Raw genomic sequence first — 9,568 nt, forward strand, 5'->3', positions numbered from 1 at the left:
CCTGCTGATGTTCAGGTGTATATCAGCATGTAGTGTCTCTACTTTAAAGAGTCCTCTCCTGTTGATGTTCAGGTGTATATCAGTATGTAGTGTCTCTACTTTAAAGAGTCCTCTCCTGCTGATGTTCAGGTGTATATCAGTATGTAGTGTCTCTACTTTAAAGAGTCCTCTCCTGCTGATGTTCAGGTGTATATCAGTATGTAGTGTCTCTACTTTAAAGAGTCCTCTCCTGCTGATGTTCAGGTGTATATCAGTATGTAGAGTCTCTACTTTAAAGAGTCCTCTCCTGCTGATGTTTCAGGTGTATATCAGTATGTAGTGTCTCTACTTTAAAGAGTCCTCTCCTGCTGATGTTCAGGTGTATATCAGTATGTAGTGTCTCTACTTTAAAGAGTCCTCTCCTGATGATGTTCAGGTGTATATCAGTATGTAGTGTCTCTACTTTAAAGAGTCCTCTCCTGCTGATGTTCAGGTGTATATCAGTATGTAGTGTCTCTACTTTAAAGAGTCCTCTCCTGCTGATGTTCAGGTGTATATCAGTATGTAGTGTCTCTACTTTAAAGAGTCCTCTCCTGCTGATGTTCAGGTGTATATCAGGTATGTAGTGTCTCTACTTTAAAGAGTCCTCTCCTGCTGATGGTCAGGTGTATATCAGTATGTAGTGTCTCTACTTTAAAGAGTCCTCTCCTGCTGATGGTCAGGTGTATATCAGTATGTAGTGTCTCTACTTTAAAGAGTCCTCTCCTGCTGATGTTCAGGTGAATATCAGTATGTAGTGTCTCTACTTTAAAGAGTCCTCTCCTGCTGATGTTCAGGTGTATATCAGTATGTAGTGTCTCTACTTTAAAGAGTCCTCTCCTGCTGATGTTCAGGTGTATATCAGTATGTAGGTCTCTACTTTAAAGAGTCCTCTCCTGCTGATGTCAGGTGTATATCAGTATGTAGTGTCTCTACTTTAAAGAGTCCTCTCCTGCTGATGTTCAGGTGTATATCAGTATGTAGTGTCTCTACTTTAAAGAGTCCTCTCCTGCTGATGTTCAGGTGTATATCAGTATGTAGTGTCTCTACTTTAAAGAGTCCTCTCCTGCTGATGTTCAGGTGTATATCAGTATGTAGTGTCTCTACTTTAAAGAGTCCTCTCCTGCTGATGATCAGGTGTATATCAGTATGTAGTGTCTCTACTTTAAAGAGTCCTCTCCTGCTGATGTTCAGGTGTATATCAGTATGTAGTGTCTCTACTTTAAAGAGTCCTCTCCTGCTGATGTTCAGGTGTATATCAGTATGTAGTGTCTCTACTTTAAAGAGTCCTCTCCTGCTGATGATCAGGTGTATATCAGTATGTAGTGTCTCTACTTTAAAGAGTCCTCTCCTGCTGATGTTCAGGTGTATATCAGTATGTAGTGTCATCTACTTTAAAGAGTCCTCTCTTGCTGATGTTCAGGTGTATATCAGTATGTAGTGTCTCTACTTTAAAGAGTCCTCTCCTGCTGATGTTCAGGTGTATATCAGTATGTAGTGTCTCTACTTTAAAGAGTCCTCTCCTGCTGATGTTCAGGTGTATATCAGCATGTAGTGTCTCTACTTTAAAGAGTCCTCTCCTGTTGATGTTCAGGTGTATATCAGTATGTAGAGTCTCTACTTTAAAAGAGTCCTCTCCTGCTGATGTTCAGGTGTATATCAGCATGTAGTGTCTCTACTTTAAAGAGTCCTCTCCTGTTGATGTTCAGGTGTATATCAGTATGTAGTGTCTCTACTTTAAAGAGTCCTCTCCTGCTGATGTTCAGGTGTATATCAGTATGTTAGTGTCTCTACTTTAAAGAGTCCTCTCCTGCTGATGTTCAGGTGTATATCAGTATGTAGTGTCTCTACTTTAAAGAGTCCTCTCCTGCTGATGTTCAGGTGTATATCAGTATGTAGTGTCTCTACTTTAAAGAGTCCTCTCCTGCTGATGTTCAGGTGTATATCAGTATGTAGTGTCTCTACTTTAAAGAGTCCTCTCCTGCTGATGTTCAGGTGTATATCAGTATGTAGTGTCTCTACTTTAAAGAGTCCTCTCCTGCTGATGTTCAGGTGTATATCAGTATGTAGAGTCTCTACTTAAAGAGTCCTCTCCTGCTGATGTTCAGGTGTATATCAGTATGTAGTGTCTCTACTTTAAAGAGTCCTCTCCTGCTGATGTTCAGGTGTATATCAGTATGTAGTGTCTCTACTTTAAAGAGTCCTCTCCTGCTGATGTTCAGGTGTATATCAGTATGTAGTGTCTCTACTTTAAAGAGTCCTCTCCTGCTGATGTTCAGGTGTATATCAGTATGTAGTGTCTCTACTTTAAAGAGTCCTCTCCTGCTGATGTTCAGGTGTATATCAGTATGTAGTGTCTCTACTTTAAAGAGTCCTCTCCTGCTGATGTTCAGGTGTATATCAGTATGTAGTGTCTCTACTTTAAAGAGTCCTCTCCTGCTGATGTTCAGGTGTATATCAAGTATGTAGTGTCTCTACTTTAAAGAGTCCTCTCCTGCTGATGTTCAGGTGTATATCAGTATGTAGTGTCTCTACTTTAAAGAGTCCTCTCCTGCTGATGTTCAGGTGTATATCAGTATGTAGTGTCTCTACTTTAAAGAGTCCTCTCCTGCTGATGTTCAGGTGTATATCAGTATGTAGTGTCTCTACTTTAAAGAGTCCTCTCCTGCTGATGTTCAGGTGTATATCAGTATGTAGTGTCTCTACTTTAAAGAGTCCTCTCCTGCTGATGTTCAGGTGTATATCAGTATGTAGTGTCTCTACTTTAAAGAGTCCTCTCCTGCTGATGTTCAGGTGTATATCAGTATGTAGTGTCTCTACTTTAAGAGTCCTCTCCTGCTGATGTTCCAGGTGTATATCAGTATGTAGTGTCTCTACTTTAAAGAGTCCTCTCCTGCTGATGTTCAGGCTGTATATCAGTATGTACGTAGTCTCTACTTTAAAGAGTCCTCTCCTGCTGATGTTCAGGTGTATATCAGTATGTAGTGTCTCTACTTTAAAGAGTCCTCTCCTGCTGATGTTCAGGTGTATATCAGTATGTAGTGTCCTCTACTTTAAAGAGTCCTCTCCTGCTGATGTTCAGGTGTATATCAGTATGTAGTGTCTCTACTTTAAGAGTCCTCTCCTGCTGATGTTCAGGTGATATATCAGTATGTAGTGTCTCTACTTTAAAGAGTCCTCTCCTGCTGATGTTCAGGGTGTATATCAGTATGTAGTGTCTCTACTTTAAAGAGTCCTCTCTGCTGATGTTAGGTGTATATCAGTATGTAGTGTCCTCCTTAAAGAGTCCTCTCCTGCTGATGTTCAGGTATATATCAGTATGTAGTGTCTCTACTTTAAAAGAGTCTCTCCTGCTGATGTACAGGTGATATCAGTATGTAGTGTCTCTACTTTAAAGAGTCTCTCTCCTGCTGATGTTTCAGGTGTATATCAGTATGTAGTGTCTCTACTTTAAAGAGTCCTCTCCTGCTGATGTTCAGGTGGTATATCAGTAATGTAGTGTCTCTACTTTAAAGAGTCCTCTCCTGCTGGATGTTCAGGTGTAATATCCGTAATGTAGTGGTCTCTACTTAAAGAGTCCTCTCCTGCTGATGTTCAGGTGTATATCAGTATGTAGTGTCTCTACTGGGACATGTCTTTATTTCTCATACTGCCTGTGCTGCAGCACCTCTTTTCACCCTCTGTCTGAAACCAGAGCCCAGTCTGCTCTGATTGCTTCAATGTGTTGCAGTACTAGCCAATGGAAGTGTTACGATTATGCAACTATTGAGATGTTTGCCTTTGCAGACCATTTACATGCACACAAACCTATAAAAACACACTACAGGAAAGGGAACACCTCCCAAAAATGCTAAAACAGGAACAATTATAATCCTGAGACATTAGGCACCAGCAACGCATACAGAAATAGACATTTGCATCATAGAGCTCATGAAAGGTTATCTATCAGTGTGTGTGTGTGTGTGTGTGTGTGTGTGTGTGTGTGTGTGTGTGTGTGTGTGTGTGTGTGTGTGTGTGTGTGTGTGTGTGTGCACCCGTGCGTGGGAAGCTGTTGCACCCCTCCCCCCCCTCCCGCAGGTGATTGTCAGCTTGGCTACCTGAAATGTGAGGAGAAACATTTTCCGGCATCTAAACTTCTCTCCGTCAGACGGGAATGTCACCGGACTCTAAATCTGGAGGAGATGTGTCCTTTAAAGAGAGCGGAGGAGTCGAGCCAAATGTCAACTGAGAGAGAATCAAGGAGTAGAGGAGTCACCCAGATCTGAACTAGAGGTGGAGGAGTATTTAACTCCTGGGGAAATGCTTTAATTTGAGGGTGGGTCCTCCTTTAAATAGCATCACTTTACGTCGCTAAGGAGCAGAAGATCTCGTGGCGGCGGTGGGAGTGAGCTTTTCCACAGGAAGTCATGAAACTAAATGTTAAGTTGATGCAGAAACCGTCACTGTGATCTGGATAAAAACTGAGTCTTGTCAATTTGATCTCTCTCTGCTTTTTGAAGCTACCTTAAATGTGTGTAATGCTGCTTTTAAGGTAACAAAAATAGCCAATATAGTGGAAGCACATTATAAAAAGGCATTTAAAAAGGAAAGACAATAAAATCAACAAACCAGGTATCACATACATGGATACAAAGCCATACTGCAGTTTGAGTTTGAACAACTCATCCAAATGCTGCGTCAAAGAGATACGGTTTTAATGTCGATTTCAAAAGTATGTTCCAGATGGTCGGGGCATCAAAACTAAACGCTGCTTCTCCATGTTTGGTTCTGACTCTTGTAACAGAGAGCAGACCTGTTCCAGAAGACCCGAGACTCCTGGATGGTTCATACTTTTGCAGGAGATTGTTAATATAATTTGGTCCTGATCCACTTAGTGCTTTAAAAACCAGCAATAGTACTTTCAAATCAATTCTTTGGCCGACTGGAAGCCAGTGTAAAGACTTCAGAGCTGGACTGATGTGATCCACTTTCTTAGTGTCAGTGAGGACTCGAGCAGGGGCGTTCAGCTGCAGCTTCCTGATGGATGTGTTAGTGAGACCTGTGAAGACAGCAGTCGAGTCTACTGAAGATAAAAGCATGGACAAGCTTTTCTAAATCCTGCTGTGACATTAGTCTTTTAATCCTAGATGTGTTCTTCAGGTGATAGTGTGCAGACTTAATAACTGTTGAAATGTTTTGAAGTCTGCCGACTGAAGCTCTGCGATGACTTTTAATCGTTCCTTCTTTGCTTAAAGGAAATTGTTCTACAAGCATCAAATAATTAATGTTTGAGCTGCAACCATTACTCAATCTTTGGAAAAGTAATCGGAAACTATTTTTTTGAATCAACTCAGTAACTTATTTGATATAAGAATAAAAAAGCAATTAGGACTCAATTTGTTAAACTGTTGGAGATTTTATAGCAAATGCTTTTTCCTAACGCAGGGGTCGGCAACCCGCGGCTCTTCAAGCCCTCTGCTTTAGCTCCCTTGAGCTAAGACAAAAATAAGAAGGAAATAAAAATAAAAATATTTGTAGGTAGGACTATTTATATTTTGTTGCACGGTTGAAAATGTTTTGTATTTTGAGGTGATACTGTGACACGGTTTTAATTAGGTCAACTATATGCGTCACATCCTGCTGCGGTCCCTTTTCCTGCAGGCGAATAACCTGACCCCCGGCTCGATGAGCGAACTATGGATACATCAAAGAAGAGAAAAGTATGGGAGGAACACAGAGGGTTTGATTCTGCGTGGACAGAGTTATCTGCTTCCACAGCAAGCGATGCTGGCTCACCGGGATGTTTGATATGTGGGGAGAAGTTGTCAAAGGTGCTGCAGCCTTTACGTATCGAGGACCAACACGGGAGAAGAAGACAGCTGACGATCTTCAGTCATAATTCAACCAGTTAACTCTTCTTATATTTTATTTATTTCAAAGTGGGACCATTCGAATTATATTAATTTCCTTCAAGTGTGCAGAGGACTCTGCAAGTGCTGTGTTGACTTAATTTAGAGTATTTTAAAGTGTCTTTTTTTAATTCTCCTTTAATTCGTTCTTTGTTTATTATTAGAGGTTAACAGTTTTCTAGAATGTAATAAATAATAAATGCAAAAAAACTGTAGTTTGTGTCTGTGATGTAACAATAAATACAACTTTGTAAGCTATCAAGCTATCAAATATGTTTTTGCGGCTCCAGACAAAAAATGTGGTGGAAAAGGGGGCAAAATGGCTCTTTTGGTCAAAAAGGTTGCAGACCCCTGCTCTAATGTAATGCTTTTATCTGTTTTATCTGTTTCGTATCATTCATATATATATATATATATATATATATATATATATATATATATATATATATATATATATTTGGGTCGTGGACTAAATAAGAAATGCAAAGACATTAATCTACATTTAAAGATTGGCTTTGTTTATTTTCCGGTGCTACAGACCTGTGAGTTAAACACAATGTTCACAGGATTTTTAGTTCGAGTTATGAACAGATATGCAATGGGTGTTGAAAATAAGCCAATGGATTAACTGTATCTAATGGTTTCTATGTGTTGCAGTTCAAAAGCATTTCAATCAGTTCATTGACAATTTCCAAAAGAGGTCCACATCATGTTGGTCATTTAGATATGTTTGTTCTAGTTCGTTGATCATATCGAAATGCTAAGCGCAAAATAAAAGCAGTTTATAATGATCTTGTTATTCTTTGACTTGAGGATATGATTTCTATCTTTCATGTGAAACATAACTTGTTTTCGTTTCAGCACACAGTGTTTTCCCTCCAGTTTGACTCTCGAGATGAATGAGAGGTCATACTGAGCGAAAAGATGGAGAAACACCATTAACACATTATTAGAAGCTTCAAATCACCGGGTTCTGCTGATTCTGAGCTGAATGATTTACACCGACTGGCTTAGTGACGTTAATTCAACTTCATGATCTTTCACAAGAGAATCAAACAAAGGCTTTTTCAAGAAGTTAACAAACACTAAAACATTATTCTCCTACGGGTCAGAACACATGACCTCCTTTATTTGATATTGATCATATTAACTGAGCAGCTTGAAGGGATGAACAAGACTTTCAGCATTACAGATTTGAATAAAATAGAGCTTTATAGTTGTATTGTCCTAAAACAAATCAATGTTCTCTCCGACATGTTGCATTGTAGTTCGTTTCTCCGGCCTATACAGTAGCACCATGTTTTCATTATGGATTTGAGATGTGCAATTGTATATAGCTAAATATAGAATGACATATTTAGACTACTAAGTAAAAATGTATTAAATATCAATAACACACTTAAAGGTGGGGTAGGTCATTCACTTCAGAAACACTTGTTATATTCCATGGAATGCTCTTAACATCCCGATAGCAATGAATATCTTAAATGCTTTGACAATAAATACAAATATTTCATCAGTGGAAGCCGTGGCGCTGTAAAAAGCACGACCAATCGTCTGAGCCGGCCCGGCTAAAGTAACTGGATGGCCTACCTGCCTGTCAGCCTTCCATCTGGGCACAAACTGATCTCGTGCCCTCATTGGTCATGTGCGCGTTCGTGTGTGTTGGAGGAGGGGCTCTGTGAGGAAGTGGCAGATTTCTTCCGGTTGTGTATTTTCAAATTCTAGCGCCGTCGAGCTGCTTTCTCCAAAATGACACCTTTAAGGTATAACGTTGAATCATCGAGCCCTGATGTCAATTTCTATCGCATCGATTATAATATCACAACTTCCTCTGCTCATATAAATATACCAAAATGACCCATTAAAAAGAGGGAAATCCTCATATACTCAAACAAAAATAACTAAATAAAAAGTAAATGCACACTGGAGGAGGTGCCTCCGATTTTAAGGAAAGTTAACGGCAAAAATGCCCCAAGAAAGCTCAAAATGCCCCCTTCAAATAGTGACCGAAAAGACCGAAATTGGCCACAAGGCTGTGAAAAATAAATGATAATGCATTCAGCAGTTGAGGCTTTAACATACTTGAAGTCATTCCACATTTAGACGGCAACTTAATGCACAAATGATTACATTACATTACATTACATTGCATTTCATGTCACTTGTTAGACGCTTTTATCCAAAGCGACTTACATACTCAGTACTGTGGGCAATCCCCACAGGAGCACTTTGGGGTGAAGTGTCTCAGGGACACAACGACATGCTGATCCGAATACCAACTCACAACCCACTGCACCACACGCCTCCCTTATTATGATATTTACGAGTTAACATATAGAATAAAACACCACCCAAGCAGAGTGATGCGACCTGATAGCACAGTGCATCCACTCCCATCCACTTTCAGTAAAAGCCACTGCTATTCGGAGTGAAATCACAAACACGTCCTTGTTATTTCTGGCACTGGGATAAAGAAAGGAACACAAACTCAGTCTGAGCTTTCTAAATAAAGAATGTTAAGATCACATTTCCGCTGGTTTTATGCTTGAATAAAACAAAGGACGCATCTAAATCTTTCATCAAACAAGGAGGAAATGTAGGGCTGCTGACATACTACAAGGATATGAGTAGGTTTCACTGAGGCCAAATAATGCAAAGCCTCCTCTTCCTCTTCCTCTTCCTCTTCCTCTTCCTCTTCCTCGCGTGCTTCGCCCTGCAGTAATTGGATCTGACATGACTCCTGAATCAGATCCATGGGCTTTTAATATAGGATGCAAAGTGGGTCAAACTTCCACTTGGGCTCTTAAAACTCTACAATCTGGACCGCAAATGCTGACATGAATAATGTAGCTGCGTAAAGTAATTGATAGTAAGTAGGGGGAGGTTTAGAGAGAGGGGGGGAGTCTTGAAGGAAGGGAGTCAAAGATGTCTGAGCAACTTTTGTTTCTATTTCTGAAACATCTGGCTTCTCTCTGAATCAAAGTCCTTCTCTTAATGACAGAGAAAGAAAGGAATAAATACAGACGAGTAAAAGTACAGTACGACTTCAAATAGGGCTGGGCAATATGACACAAATGGGAAAAAGGACTTTGTGCAGCCATATCAATCCGCAGAAAGAAGTCCCTTCAATTTAGTTTTCCTTTGGTTGAAAACACTTTTTTAAATATTATATATAAGAGAACAAGATAACGCAAGACAAGGAAAGAGGTTCAAATATTAAAAGCTTAGACATAGAACATAGCAGAAGAAGACAGACAGGAAGTCGGTACTAAGTCTGCCTCGCTGCACATTATCTCTCACACACACACACACACACCTGCTGAGACTTAATAGTAGGGCTAGACATATTCAGGGTGTTAGTGATGGTGGATATGATCACAGTGACCTGGTCAGTGAGGACAGACAAACAGCTCGTTAGTAAAGGATGATTAAAGCCTTCAGACACACACACTGATCAGAGAGAGACACACACACTGAAGCTACACCTGATCAGAGACACACACACTGAAGCTACACCTGATCACACACACACACACACACACACACACACACACACACACACACACACACACACACACACACACACACACACACTGAAGCTACACCTGATCACACACACACACACACACACACTGAAGCTACACCTGATCACACACACA

This window comes from Gymnodraco acuticeps, unplaced genomic scaffold (genome assembly GCF_902827175.1).
Source record: "Gymnodraco acuticeps unplaced genomic scaffold, fGymAcu1.1, whole genome shotgun sequence".
Classification (NCBI taxonomy): Eukaryota; Metazoa; Chordata; class Actinopteri; order Perciformes; family Bathydraconidae; genus Gymnodraco; species Gymnodraco acuticeps.